The following is a 15,697-nucleotide window of genomic DNA, read 5'->3' as shown; positions in this document are numbered from 1 at the left end:
GATTCCAGGGATGACTCTTTGTACATCAAAGTTTTTACAATTATGTGTCACATTAAAAATATATAGCACTCCAACAAAGTAGTAAGATTATAAAACTTTAATAACTTAGAAATATATACAACAAAACAAAAACAGTAAAAACATTTAAACATTTTTAAGGAAAAACAACGAAGTAGCGGTCGGCTGTGCGAATAGTCCCAATGCAGCACAACGTCCAGATTTCTGGACGGCACCCAGGTGATGTTGCCTGGGTGCCGCACTGATTTCGGTATCCGGCGTGGGGCGTCGCGGGGGGTGGGTCATCAGTAGCAAACTGTTGTGCGAATAGTTCCAAGACAGCAGAAAGATGGCACCAAGGCGATGTCCAGTAAGTTGCCGCCCTCCGAATAACGGCGTGGGGCGCCCCGGGGGGGGGGGGGAGGCGGCGTGAACGGGCCTCTCCAGGTGGAGTTTCGTCTGCTGTCGTGGGGCGCCCCTTTACCGTTTCAGTTGCCATTCCGTCCGCTTTTGGTCCACTGTGTCAAAATCCGCAATTCAGCTGAGTTGCGCCCACTCTTGCGGTGCAGCGATAGGCGGCTGTCACAGGACTCTCAAAATGGCGGCAGGCTCTTTCCTTTTTGGGCCTGGTCCACTGAAATGGCCCTGGGACACCTTGGAAATCGCACGCTTGTCTTGTAGGTCTTGGACCCCATTCTCGAAAGCGTCCCCTCCGCCTTAAAGATTCAACAAAAGTTTTGGGGGCCCCCGACTCCTGCAGGCTTCTGGTGGGGAGCGGCTGCCATGATTGCTCGCGGAATGACCACGACGGAGCCACGAGATGGTGGTGCTTTCATGTTGACGCCAGCTTCAGTCTGAAACATCCAGAAACAAGGTGGGGCTTTCATCGTTTGGGAAAAAAAAAAAGTTTTCATCCAATGAAAAGTGTTGTTTTTAGGTCATATGATCAAGCCTTCCATCATTAGGAAACCAAAAGTAAAATGAACCAATGAAAAGTTTTATAAACAAGTCACATGACCTGTTATGCGGCATAGGGTATAGAATGCGGAGAAAATACGTTGGCACGTGAGGCGGCGTCAGTAGCGGACCGATGTGCGAATAGGGCCAAAGGCAGCGCAACAATATTTTCTGATTTGAAGACACCACAAGGCGCTGAGATGCCAAGATCCGGATGGCACCGAGGTAGTGTCTAGGTTGCCGCACTGGTGTGGCCATCCTACAATGCTGAAAGTCGGCGTGGAGCGCCCCGTTGGCCTGTGAGATGGCGTCAGTAGCGGACCGATGTGCGAATGGGGCCAAAGGCAGCGCAACAATATTTTCTGATTTGAAGACACCACAAGGCGCTGAGATGCAAGATCCGGATGGCACCGAGGTAGTGTCTAGGTTGCCGCACTGGTGTGGCCATCCTACAATGCTGAAAGTCGGCGTGGGGCGCCCCGTTGGCCTGTGAGATGGCGTCAGTAGCGGACCGATGTGCGAATGGGGCCAAAGGCAGCGCAACAATATTTTCCGAATAGAAGACACCACTAGGCGCTGAGATGCCAAGATCCGGATGGCACCAAGGTGGTGTCTAGTAAGTTGCCGCACTGGTGTGGCCATCCTACAATGCTGAAAGTCGGCGTGGGGCGCCCCGTTGGCCTGTGAGATGGCGTCAGTAGCGGACCGATGTGCGAATGGGGCCAAAGGCAGCGCAACAATATTTTCCGAATAGAAGACACCACTAGGCGCTGAGATGCCAAGATCCGGATGGCACCGAGGTGGTGTCTAGTAAGTTGCCGCACTGGTGTGGCCATCCTACAATGGTAAAAGTCGGCGTGGGGCGCCCCGTTGGCCTGTGAGATGGCGTCAGTAGCGGACCGATGTGCGAATTGGGCCAAAGGCAGCGCAACAATAATTTCTGAATGGAAGATACCACTAGGCGTTGAGATGCCAAAATCCGGATGGCACCGAGGTGGTGTCTAGCAAGTTGCCGTACTGGTGTGGCCATCCTACAATGCTGAAAGTCGGCGTGGGGTGCCCCGTTGGCCTGTGAGGTGGCGTCAGTAGCGGACCGATGTGCGAATGGGGCCAAAGGCAGCGCAACAATATTTTCTGACTAGAAGACACCACAAGGCGCTGAGATTCGGTTACCACCGAGGTGGTGTCTAGCAAGTTGCTGCACTGGTGTGGCCATCCTACAATACTGCTCCGAATAACGGCGTGGGGTGTCCGAAGGGGGGGGGAGGCGGCGTGAACGGGCCTTCCCAGGTGGAGGCTCGTCTGCTGTAGTGGGGCGCCCCTTTACCGTTTCAGTTGCCATTCAGCTGAGTTTCGGCCGCTCTTGATGCTACAGCGACAGGCGGCTGCAACAGGACTCTCAAAATGGCGGCCTGTTCTTTGGATTTGGGCCTGGTCCACTAAAATGGCCCTGGGACACCTTAGAACTCGGACGCTTGAATTTTTTTTCCTTTCCTCTACATGCAAAAAAAGGTAAATGCCCGGTACGTTACACGCTTCATCTGCCACGATGTACTCTCCAGAGGAACCGAAAAAAAATATAGTTATGGTAACTATACCATGCATCGTCATATGGAGAGGTGGCACCGATTAATTATAGTGCTGCATAAAAGAGAGATTTGGAGAAGAACCCCCGACCTGCCAGTACATTCATCAAAGAAGTGGCACTGACAGCATCAGAGGCAAGGGAAACGGTCCCAAATATTTAGAAGAACTTTGGAAAGATTAAAATGACATGTTTAGATTGTGGCAAATTAATTTCATGTGGACAGATGAGTGTTACTCTAATAAATACAGCATATGAACATCATCATAGTCGATGGTTGGTAGAGACATTTTGACTATATCCTGGACCTGCCCGTCCTCGCCCAAAATGGCGCCGGAATAAATGGGACTCGTAACTCCTTGTTGTGTACTTGTTGTACAACTTTGATATCACGAGATGCGTATGCAGTTTTGAAGCACATGGCGGGCGGGGACGAGAGTAGATTGAATATTTCGACATCTCTATTGATATTAAGTTGTGATGTGTTATTGATTACTGTACTATTGAAAGCTCGAATTAACGTCACCCATGGTACTTGCCCGCAAATGTATATCTAGATAATTTTATTGTAACTGGCCCTGTCGTATTTTAATTATAAAATGTACGTCCACCGATTCCGCAACTGTTAGACACCTTAGTTCTTGCAACCTAATGGCCCGCCCGTTACGTTCCTCTACAGTATAAATGTCTCTTCATCATATACGATTACAGTTTGCTCCGTGGCCGGCGCACGTGGTTATAGGCCCGTATTTGTATACTGACATTTTCACAATAAAGGTTTTTAAAAGAAAACATGGTAGTAGTATTTACATTGGTAAAGTTTTTAATAATAGTCACTGTTTTAGAATCAGTAAAAGGCAAGTGAAATAAAGCAGACCAATTACATGAAGGGTAAAAGGTATAATACGCAGGAACGCAGTAAAGATAAATTGGCAAGGGCTGTTGTGTTTTCTACTCGTGCAACATAAAGTGATCGATAAGAATCTCATATTCAAGCGTATCGGCGACTAAGACAGCAGGTCGACCCTCTTTTGCTCAACGGCTCCGTCATGGGACGAAGAAACGCCCTTTTTCTCGAAAAAAGAATATATTTTACTTGCAGGACAGTTGTAAATTTTCCGGGAAAGTACATTAGCCTGGAACATTATAACATATATGTTTAAGAAAAAATAATGTTCGGAAGTAATAAAAAGCGTAATTTTTAGGTCATATGACCAAGCCTTTCATCATTAGAATAAGAAAAGTAAAATGAACCAATGAAAAGTTTTATTAACAAGTCACATGACCTGTTATGCTTACGTTACGCGCTGCGCGTCGCGCCCCAGATCACTTCCGGATGCGCTAACGCGGCGCGTCATATGACGCATTACGCGACAACGCAGGTCCAGAATATAGTCGAAATGTCTCCACCAACCAGCGGTCGGAACACAACCCCTTTCAGCAGGCTAAATAGTTCTGTTAAATGACAACAGAAGGGACAGGCAACAAGAACCGTCAGTCAAAGAGGGGAGGGCTAGTTCTTCTCTACCGGGTTACGTTGGGGCGCTACCGGAACTGATCGAATTGGTAGTCTACAGTGTTTCTGGATGTTTCAGACTGAAGCTGGGGTTAGCATGAGAGCACCACCATTTCGTAGCTCCGTCGTGGCCATTCCGCGAGCAATCATGGCAGCCGCTCTTTATCGTTATTTTGGGCGGGGTGGGTGGCGGAGTCGAGCTGTATTGCAGCCATCATGGTGTGGAGTTTAGTTCATCTCACTAGTTTCGTATTTGTCATGAGGGGTTGTTCCTAATGTTTCTATTTTAGCGAGGTCTAAAAGAGATCCCATTAGTGGCCTACTGATTTTGCTCGATTCCTTATGTTTTTTTACACGATTTTTCGTTATCTGCAAAGAATAAACAGAGTATTGCGACTCTGTGTTTGTTTGTAAATAGAGAATGAACCAAAGAGAACCAATTCTAAAACAGTAAATGCTTGGATAACAATCAATCAAATGGAGAGAGAAGCAGGCACGACGTATTACAGCGGGGGCAAAGGCCTGCGTTAACTACCTTTCACTATCTGCAAAGAGAGAGTACTCCTAATAGAAATGAGGGGGGGGGCAGCATTCAAAGCAGATCAGTGTGCATAAACACGAAAATGTTTTTACTTACCACGTATTTGACATTCGACAGCTTATGATATTTGCTATTAAAAAACCATTGAAATTCACTGAAAAAACCATAGGTTATAGACCATATATAGTTAGGAATTAGCATTTACAAAACCTTGAAAATTCACTGAAAAAACCATAGGTTATAGACCATATATAGTTAGGAATTAGCATTTACAAAACCTTGAAAATTCACTGAAAAAACCATAGGTTATAGACCATATATCGTTAGGAATTAGCATTTAAAAAACCTTATTTTACTCACACAAAACCATTGAAATTCCATATATAGTTAGTTGCACTAACTATATATCGCGCACCCGCAATCCACTGCTGATGATGTCACATATTACATCATTCATGACATGGTCAGTGACATCACTGATGACATCACTGATGACATCTCAAATGACATCACTGATGACATCTCATTTGACATCAATGATCACATCACTGATGATATCATTCATGTGATAATACAATGCATCTCCTCACACTCTAATATAACCTCCGTTACACCCAGTGTTAAATACAGAGTATAATTTTTGAAACCATTGACACACCAATACTAGTTACTACATACGCACTCACTGATTCCTATGTCTACACACACATTCACTCATTCACCCATACAATCATTCATACATACAATCACTCAACTTTACAACACTATCATATGCACTCATACACCTATACAGACACTCACACTCTGCCACTCATCCATGGAGTTACTCACACACCTAGTCAGTCCTGAAAAGAATCAATCACACTTCCATTTTCTCATCTATACAGTTAAACACAGAACACCTTACATTTTTGAAACATATACTAACACATACTTACTCTTTTATAGAATCACTGATACAAGTACACATTGATCTGCACAGAGTCACACACCTCCCAGCCAGCCATACACACACTCAGTCTCCCATACAAATACTTGTGCAACCAATCAATAACCCATATAGCTACTTATATAGCTACTGATCAACACATGCAGCAGCTTGCACAACAACAGACATACTGATGCACACTTTCAGACAGTTTAGTCACTAACCCGTGCATTCAGTAAGACGCATTTAATCACTCACTCATACAGTCAATCACGCACCTACTAAAACCTTCATTCAGACACTTATACATCCACTCATTCTTCAATATGTAAAACATATTTAAACTTTACAGAAACACATAATCACTGGATGTTGTCATCAGTGATGTCATCAGTGATGTCACTGACCATGTCATGAATGATGTAATATGTGACATCATTAGCAGTGGATTGCGGGTGCGCGATATATAGTTAGTGCAACTAACTATATATGGAATTTCAATGGTTTTGTGTGAGTAAAATAAGGTTTTTTAAAGGCTAATTCCTAACGATATATGGTCTATAACCTATGGTTTTTTCAGTGAATTTTCAAGGTTTTGTAAATGCTAATTCCTAACTATATATGGTCTATAACCTATGGTTTTTTCAGTGAATATATATATGTATGTATGTGTGGCCCTTGGTGATGGCATCTGCAGGGCCATAATAGACTCAGGAGGGGGTCCATATGGCCCCCTCACCTTCAAAATAAAAAAGTGGCCCTGGGGGATGGAGTCCCCAGGGCCTACAGAGGCTGAGTGAGGGGGTCCATACGGCCCCTCTCCCCTTTATATGGCCCTTGAGATGGGCTCTCCAGGGCTTAATAAGGCCCGGGGAGAGGCAGAGCAGAACCCCTCTCCTTTAAAAAAATACTGCCGGGGGCATGGCCAAGATGGCAGCGTGAGCAGTCGTGTTGCTCTACAGCTCCCGCCGACGGGCTGCTATTAGCACCGGTTTCGGCCGTTTACGGGTCTGCTGACCCTAACATGAGTGCAGTCCTGGTCGGAGGAGTAGATTGCCCGGTCCGAGCAGACAAGTAGCGGTTCCAGTGAGCGAGGTGCAGGCGAGGTTGAGCAAGTGGCCGAGTGCGTGCCCTTCCCCCCAGAGCTGTGCAGTGAGGCCTGGTGTACCCTGGCGCGAGAAGATGCCGCCGAGTGGCAAGCTGACGGCCCGAGACAAAAGCCCGGAGCGGAGAGAGCCCTCAGAGGTCCAGCGGCACTCCTGATGTAGTAGTTGTCGGCTACATTCCAGGGCCGTGCAAGGGGAGAGCTGGCGGCCGCGGTAAAGGAGGGACGAGCCACCATCTTGGTAAGCTCCGAAGCAGCCCACAGCACCGCGCACACGGTCGAGGGCCCGGTAGTGGTATCTGGGCCCTCCCGTGTCAGTGGGGTAGGAGATTCAGGGCAGGTCCGCCATGACATACCGGCGGGGGGCATCGGCGATACCCGAGTGCGGAGACGTCCTACCGGCAGGAGGCACACGGAGCACCCTGTTGTGGACACGGCCCTCACTAGAGCAGGTTGGAGAGCATCGGGGGCACATAACCTGGCGCCGTGAGCTGATCTGGCATAGTCCGCTTTCGGCCCATAGCGTGGATTTCCTCTACAAGGTTGGGCCTTTGAGAAGGGTGAGCAGTCAACAGGCCTCCTGAACTTCTTGAGTGGGGCCGGACCGGGAGTGCACCAAGCGGGTGACTCCTGCGGCGCACGGAGCGCGCTATGTCCACCTCTAGGCTGCACAAAGACAAAACCTTGAAGAATTTGTTTGGCAAGGCCCAGGCGAGCCAACCACACACGGACGTGGCTTTAAACTCTGCCCAAACCGTTTCAGATAGGGCAGAAGGTTCGGAACCTATCACCAAGGCCTTTTTAGAATCACTGTTTACTACTTTGAGGGACGATATCCACACGTTGAAAAAGGAATTCACGGAGGAGCTCAAGGAGGTTCGCAAAGACGTGGACGGCAGAGGGGAGCAAGTGGCTAAATGGAAAACAAGAGCGATGGGAGAGACACTGAAATTGAGGCATTACAACAGGAGATTTTGCAGATGCATGACCAACAAGTTGACCTCACAACACACGTTGAGGATCTGGAGAACCGCTCTCGTCGACATAATGTTCAGATCCGGGGAGTTCGGCTGACCGAGGACACTAGAGATTTGTTCGGATTCACAAGGGAACTTTTCAAACACATTTTGGTGCGCCCTTTGGGGTCGGACCTCCAACTGGACAGGGTACATAGGGTGGGACCCTTACGCCCGCGTCGACGCCACCACCGGACATTCTAGCATGTGTGCAGGATTACCGCACCAAAGAAGAAATCCTCCAGAAAGCCTGGCAGTTACATCCCCTGTCCTTCCGAGACCAGTCCCCGGGTCTGTTCCAGGACTTGCCCGCCCTCACCCTACAGAAGCGCAGAACCTTCAAACCCGTCACGTCACACCTCCAGCAACTCAACATTTCCTTCTGCTGGGGCCACCCGTTCCGCCTGGTGTTCAAACTGGACAATAAGCTTTATCTGCTCCGATCTTTGTCGGAAGCATGCCACCTGCTGGGTATAGATCCACCAACCGAAGAGAGTGAGTCGACGGGCCAAGCAGTGGAAACGGATGACTCTAAGCCCCGGTGGCGCTAGCACAGCAGACGACGTCGCGTAAAGAAGCCCCCTGCAGCCGAAATTAGGGATGGCCAGCGCGCCACGGCGGAAGCAGTCTACTCCGAGTTGACCTCGTCCCACCATAGCTGACTTTTATGATTTACTACAGCTATCTGCTTGCTTGTTTCTCTTTCTAGGCAGTTGGCGAGAGGGAGGGCTGTTGTGAATTGATCGAATTACCCCGTTGTATTACATTCCCAATCACCTATGGATGATGGACAATGTGTTGTTGAGTAATTGGTTTCGAGTTGGGGGGGAGGTTCTTTTCGGGAGGGGGGGAGGGGCGGGAGGTTCCAGTGTTCCTTGTCCACTGCGTCTGGGGTTGAGATAGGCACACAACTCCTAATCTTTTTAGACAGGCCGACGCTCCTGTTTTTTAGTTCTTGCAGCGCTAGTGTGGTTCTTCTGCCTCTTGTCACCTTGGTGGAGTAGATGCTGACCACAGAACTTAAGGTACTCACTTTAAATGTGAGGGGGTTGAATAATCCCGTGAAGCGCAAAGTGGTCCTTTCCTGTTTAGAGCACTCACAGGAGGGCATTTTACTTTTACAGAGAGACTGCCACCGCCTTCGGTCCCGAAAGTTCCCACATCAATTTTTCTCTTCAGGCACCACTAAAATGGCAGGAGTAGCTATTCTGGTGGCCCAGAGGTTTAAGGGGAGGATCATACAGAAAGAGGCTGAGATAAAAGGCAGGCTGTTGACGTATAGGTTTGCTCTGGGGGAATACACAGTCACTGTTGGCTCCATTTATGCCCCTAATGAAGGCCAAGAAAAGTTCTTTCACTCTTCCCTCACAGACGCTACCGTCACTCAAGAATCCACATTCTGTTGGGAAGGGGACTTAAACTTGGTGTTTGACAATACCCTAGATAGATCATGTCAGCGCTCCTCACAGACTGGCGCTCTTTCTGCAGAGGGCCTAGCCCGTCTTCATGACCTAGGTTTGAAAGATTTATGGCACAGCTTTCACCCCCAGGGACGTGCATACTCGTATTACTCTAATGCTCACAAAACATACTCCCGTCTAGATTATCTGCTGGCGTCGGCTTCGCTACAGGCATTAGCAACTGAGGTGGAAATATGGGTTGCCTCCCTCTCTGATCATGCCCCTGTGACAGTTGAGCATGCCTTCCCACCAATTCAGTGCGCGCAGCGGACATGGCAACTTAGGGAGACTTTACTACACCGCAAGGATACAGCACGTCATCACAGATTACCTCTCTCACAACAGCAACACAGACACCACACTTGCTACACAGTGGGCAGCGCAGAAGGTGGTACGACGGGGGGAGTTTATAGCGATTTCTGCGGCGGATAACGTCGAACGCAGTTGCAAGCGGGAAGAACTCATTCAACGTACGAGGGAGTTGGAGCAAATGCACCAGCGTACAGGAGCTCCCACCTATGTGGAGGCAACTTAAAGCTGTGCGGTAACAATTGGCAGCTATCGATCAGGACAGGGCGGAATTTGCGGCGCTGAGACTTCGGCATGCCTATTATACGGGTGGGGATATGTGTGGACGGTTGCTAGCCCACAAATTGCGTGAAGCACGGCAGCAACAAAAAGGTCAAGAAATTCTTCGGTCGGACGGCAGGTGCGTCACGGACGACCCTGTTATCGCAAGAGCTTTTAGAGATTTTTACACCGCCCTCTACACCAGCTCCCCCTTGAAGGACTCGGTTGGGGAGGCTTTCCTTGACTCCGTCCCGCTACCTACCCTTACGAAGGAGTAGGCCGAGCATCTAGAGCGCGACATTCGTCCGGAGGAAGTTATCTCTGCAATCTCGCGTCTTAAGGCGGCCAAAACACCTGGCCTGGATGGTTTTTCGGCGGTCTTTTATAAGACTTTCTGTGCAAAGGTCGCCCCCCCTCCTCACGCGCCTCTTTAACACCTTTTCAGAGCCAGGGGCTATTCCAGGAGACCTCCTACAGGCCTCCATAGCCGTCATCCCTAAGCCGGGAAAAGATAAGTCTCAATGTGGTGCATACCGCCCCATCTCGCTCCTTAATGTGGATCTCAAGTTAAACACGGGGATACTGGCGGCCCGGCTCGCGTCCCATATGGGAGGCTTGGTCGACCCGGACCAAGCAGGATTCATCCCGGAGCGGCAAACTTCAGATAACGCTAAACGGGCCCTGCACCTTATCGAAAAAGCGACTCGAAGGCGAGGAGAATTTTTGATGTTGGCTATCGACGCTGAAAAAGCGTTTAATAGGGTACATTGGCCCTATCTAGAGAAAGTCCTGGAGAAAGTGGGTTTGGGTGCAAAGTTCCGCACATATGTACTGAACTGTTACAAGTTCCCGACGGCGGTAGTTCGAGTTAACGGGCACACGTCCCCCCGGTTCCCCATAGAGAGAGGCACTAGGCAGGGGTGCCCCTTGTCGCCCCTCCTCTTTGCCCTTTACATGGAGCCCTTGGCACAGAGGCTGCGGCTTAATCCACAGGTGGCGGGGATCAAATTTGGGGGCTATGTCCATACAATCAGCCTCTACGCTGCCGATGTCCTGATCTCACTGGCTAACCCGCTAGAATCGTTGCCTGCCTGCCTTGCGGATTTAGAACTCTTTGCACAAAGTTCCGGCTTCAAAGTTAATATGAGCAAGTCGGTGGCTCTTGACCCGTCTCTAGAGAAGTCCACTCGAGAACACCTACAGGGCTCATTCCCCTTTCAATGGGCGACAGAGACTGTCCCGTATCTGGGGATTCAGTTGGCCCCTTTGCTTATCGACACGGTTAACATCAACTATGCCCTGCTGCGACAGAAAATTAGGCGGGAACTGGGGCGGTGGAAACAGTACCCCCTGTCATGGTTGGGCAAGATAGCAGCGGTCAAAATGACCGTTCTCCCTCAGATTTTATATTTGTTCCGCACTATCCCTCTCCGACCACCGACGGGTTGGATACAGCAAACTCAATCGGAATTGGCCCAGTTCATATGGAATGGGCGAAAGCCACGTCTAAATCTGATGCTGCCGATGCTCCTGCTGGAGGGAGGGGGACTGGGAGTCCCGGACCTCCTGCTTCACTTCCAAGCAGCTCAATTACGTCTCCTGGTAGAGTGAAGTAGATGGGAGTCCGAGAAGCATTGGCTGTTTCAAGATCAAGCGGTGGCCGGTCGACCCTTACAGAAAATTCCATTTCTCCGAAAGCAGCATCGACCACCTAATCTTTATGCATCTTACATTACAAGGGTTCTCATGGAGGTTTGGGATCAAACCAATGTCAAACATGAACTTACCACTTTTCCGTCCCCGCTTACCTCTTTGGTGGATAACCCAAACTTCACGCCAGGTACAAATTCGGTGGCCTATGCGGGGTGGCGACCGGCTGGTTGCCGATGCCTCTTTCACATGTATTCAACGGAGGGAGTGATCCCTTTTACCCAGTTTCGGCATATGTGATGCCGGAATCAGAAATGGTACGTTACCTCCTAGTGCGTCATTGGGCACTCAGTGAGCAAGTGCGTCCGGTGGCACCTACAGTGCTGGTAAAGTGCGCTGGGAGAAAGAGCTAGGTAGAACACTTAGCCATAAAGAATGCGAGGGAGTATACTAAAGAGCGAGGCATTCAGCGTATCACATGTGGCTTACCGACACTCTCACTAAGATCGCAACCTACTGGTACTACACCCCCGAGCGCCTACACGCAATGTATCACACCAAAGAGGAGACATGCTGGCAGGGTTGCGCTCAGGTGGGTACTCTGGTCCATTTGCTCTGGGATTGTGTTCATCTTCAGGCTTACTGGAAGCAAATATTAGATTAGATAGACACGCACCTTGAGACAGAAATTCCACGCCTCCCCTCATATGTCCTCTTGGGTCTCCCGAATTCCATGACATATCCACTACGCTCCTGCAGAGGCCGCCTGATCGCTATCACGTTGGGTTCTGCAATGCAGAATAAACTTACACACTGGGGAACCTCACATATCCCTAAATTTAATGGTTGGCTTCATCGCTTATGGCATGTGCTTGGAATGGAGAAGCTCTCGCTGACTTTGGCAGGGGAGGGGTCCAAATATGCAGAGTTGTGGCAGCCAATCTTGTCCCTATTGGCCTCGGAATTCCATGTGGTCACATGTCCTCGATACCTCCGGCTGCTGCGCCTCTCTGATCCCAACCATCCGAGGACGGACTAAGGGTTGCAAGGGTACAGAAATAATGGACGGTGGACTTGGAACACGGGTGGGGGGTGGGGAAGGGTAGGGTAGGGGGGTTATAGGTGGTTTTACTTTTTTCTTTGTTAAGCTATTATGTAAGCACATCCTATTTGAAAGCAGCTCGACCTTGCATTAGCACTGTTAGATTTCATGATTCACTTTCTCCTCTTGTCTATGTTCTATGGAGATGATGTAATGACTGCAATGGCTGATATTGCTTTGTGTGTGCTGCAATCTTTCAATAAAAAAGATTTAATACTACAAAATACTGCCTTGGGGGATGGGTTTTCCCAGTGACTTTTTAAGGTACAGGTGCCACGTGGCCCCCCTCTCCTTTTATAGCGCCGTCATTAGAACGAATGCGTTGTTAGTATGCATTCGTTCAGCACGCAAGTCATAGAACGACTTACCTTAGGGGGGTGCTGGATTTTGGAATAGTTTAATTTACTATTCCAAATCCAGTATGCGCAACAGTAGGGAAGGTGTTGGATTTTAAATCCAAACCCATTCCACCAATGCGCCCCCCACCCCCACGGCAAGTCGTTATAACGACATGCGTGCTGAACAAATGCATACTAAGGACACGTTTGTTCTTTTGACGGTGCTCTAAAGGCACAGCGGGATTCCGGCTTCGATCTGAAGGACGTTTCCCACTTCAAGGTGCAGTCCCAGTGCATGGATAACCTATGGTATATGGTATATGGCACCCTATAAATTACCTGATGTGAACTGAAGTCCAGCAATAATATCCAGCCATAACATTATTACCACATTGGACCATTACTAGTGAATTGTTTGCTACACTCTGAATGAGGCCAGAAATAATCCTTATGATCTAAAATGCTTAAAAACGAAGGCCAATAAAAAAAGAACTCTTACACCAGATCTGTAGATCTTTTATGCTTGTGACACATCTGATCACTAGAAATGTGTTCTTCTACTGCACACAGCGCTCTCACTCTCTCCTTGGTAAATGATTGCTCTGGTATATGTCATAAAAATGAGAAAAAAATATATTTTCGAAGTCAGACAAACACTTTAAGTTCAAAACAAATTTTACTAAAAATGTTATGTGTCCTTTCATAGCCTTTTGGTTTTTCGTATTTACTGTTGTCTTTCTGATTTCCACTATTTATTGTTGTTGTTAGTTATTTAGATGTGTTGTTTAGTGAGTCTGTTTACATTGACACGTAAGAACTGGCTCTTAGCCAATCGGTATTCTAGGACTAAAATGAAAAAAAAATTGACAAAGCCAATAGATCTTCCTTGAGAATGTAATTACTTAATTTTTTAATGTGGATGAAAGGAATTAAAACAAGCATTGAAAATGCAATAGGTCTCGCAATAGAAGAGTTTGACATTTTACGTTTTGCAAATGGATGAGTGGCGTTGCGTGGATGAGTGGCGTTGCGTGGATAAGTGGCGTTGCGTGGATGAGTGGCGTTGCGTGGATCAGTGGCGTTGCGTGGATGAGTGGCTTGCGTGGATGAGTGGCGTGTGTGAGTGGCGTTGCGTGTGTGAGTGACGTTGCGTGTGTGAGTGGCGTTGCATGTGTGAGTGGCGTTGCGTGTGTGAGTGGCGTTGCGTGTGTGAGTGGCGTTGCATGGATGAGTGGGGTTGGAATGCAATAGGTCTCGCATTAGAAAAGTTGTAGTTATTGGTCTTGTAAATGACATAATTTATTTATTTTTTCGTTGTTAAAATTGCTAAATTGATGGCTTTGTCATTTACAATGCCAATAGTTATAACTTTCGCGAATGTGACACCTATAGCATTTGGAATGCAACATGTTTTGTATTTACGTGACTTATATGGCAGCTCTGGTCGTTATGCTACATCTCTAGATAGTTTTATCTTTCGCAAATGTGACACCTATTGTAACACAATATGTGTTGTGAGGGTGGGTGAGGGGTTGAGGGTGAGGGGTTGAGGGTGAGTGAGGGTGAGGGTGAGTGAGGGTGAGGGGTTGAGGGTGAGTGAGGGTGAGGTGTTGAGGGTGAGTGAGGGTGAGGGGTTGAGGGTGAGTGAGGGTGAGGGTGAGTGAGTGTGAGGGGTTGAGGGTGAGTGAGGGTGAGTGAGGGTGAGGGGTTGAGGGTGAGTGAGGGTGAGGGGTTGAGGGTGAGTGAGGGTGAGGGTGAGGCTGAGGGGTTGAGGGTGAGTGAGGGTGAGTGAGAGTGAGGGTGAGTGAGGGGTTGAGGGTGAAGGGTTGAGGGTGAGTGAGGGTGAGGGTGAGGGGTTGAGGGTGAGTGAGGGTGAGGGGTTGAGGGTGAGTGAGGGTGAGGGGTTGAGGGTGAGTGAGGGTGAGGCGTTGAGGGTGAGTGAGGGTGAGGGTGAGTGAGGGTGAGGGTGAGTGAGGGTGAGTGAGGGTGAGTGAGGGTGAGCGAGGGTGAGTGAGTGTGAGTGAGGGTGAGTGAGGGTGAGGGGTTGAGGGTGAGTGAGGGTGAGGGGTTGAGGGTGAGTGAGGGTGAGGGTGAGGGGTTGAGGGTGAGTGAGGGTGAGGGTGATTGAGGGTGAGGGGTTGAGGGTGAGTGAGGGTGAGGGTGAGTGAGGGTGAGGGTGAGTGAGGGTGAGTGAGGGTGAGGGGTTGAGGGTGAGTGAGGGTGAGTGAGGGTGAGTGAGAGTGAGGGTGAGTGAGGGGTTGAGGGTGAGGGGTTGAGGGTGAGTGAGGGTGAGGGTGAGGGGTTGAGGGTGAGTGAGGGTGAGGGGTTGAGGGTGAGTGAGGGTGAGGGTGAGTGAGGGTGAGGGGTTGAGGGTGAGTGAGGGGTTGAGGGTGAGTGAGGGTGAGGGTGAGGGGTTGAGGGTGAGTGTGAGGGGTTGAGGGTGAGTGAGGGTGAGGGTGAGTGAGGGTGAGGGTGAGTGAGGGTGAGGGTGAGGGGTTGAGGGTGAGTGAGGGTGAGTGAGAGTGAGGGTGAGTGAGGGGTTGAGGGTGAGGGGTTGAGGGTGAGTGATGGTGAGGGTGAGGGGTTGAGGGTGAGTGAGGGTGAGGGGTTGAGGGTGAGGGTGAGTGAGGGTGAGTGAGGGTGAGTGAGGGTGAGTGAGGGTGAGGGTGAGTGAGGGTGAGGGTGAGTGAGGGTGAGGGTGAGTGAGGGTGAGTGAGTGTGAGTGAGTGTGAGTGAGGGTGAGTGAGGGTGAGGGGTTGAGGGTGAGTGAGGGGTTGAGGGTGAGTGAGGGTGAGGGGTTGAGGGTGAGTGAGGGTGAGGGTGAGTGAGGGTGACGGTGAGGGTGAGTGAGGGTGAGGGGTTGAGGGTGAGTGAGGGTGAGGGTGATTGAGGGTGAGGGGTTGAGGGTGAGTGAGGGTGAGTGAGGGTGAGT

At 49.3% G+C, this 15,697-nt stretch overlaps 1 protein-coding gene across 1 annotated transcript in view; it reads left to right on the top strand.

Moving 5' to 3' along the window:
* The window catches only part of JHY (junctional cadherin complex regulator), a 443,466-nt gene that overhangs the window by 295,655 nt on the left and 132,114 nt on the right, over positions 1 to 15,697 (top strand). The window lies entirely within an intron of this gene.

The sequence above is a fragment of the Lissotriton helveticus genome, chromosome 3_1 (assembly GCF_964261635.1).
Source record: "Lissotriton helveticus chromosome 3_1, aLisHel1.1, whole genome shotgun sequence".
In the NCBI taxonomy this organism is placed as follows: domain Eukaryota; kingdom Metazoa; phylum Chordata; class Amphibia; order Caudata; family Salamandridae; genus Lissotriton; species Lissotriton helveticus.
Note: the sequence above shows the minus strand (reverse complement) of the source record. Positions and strands in the feature narration are given on the sequence as shown.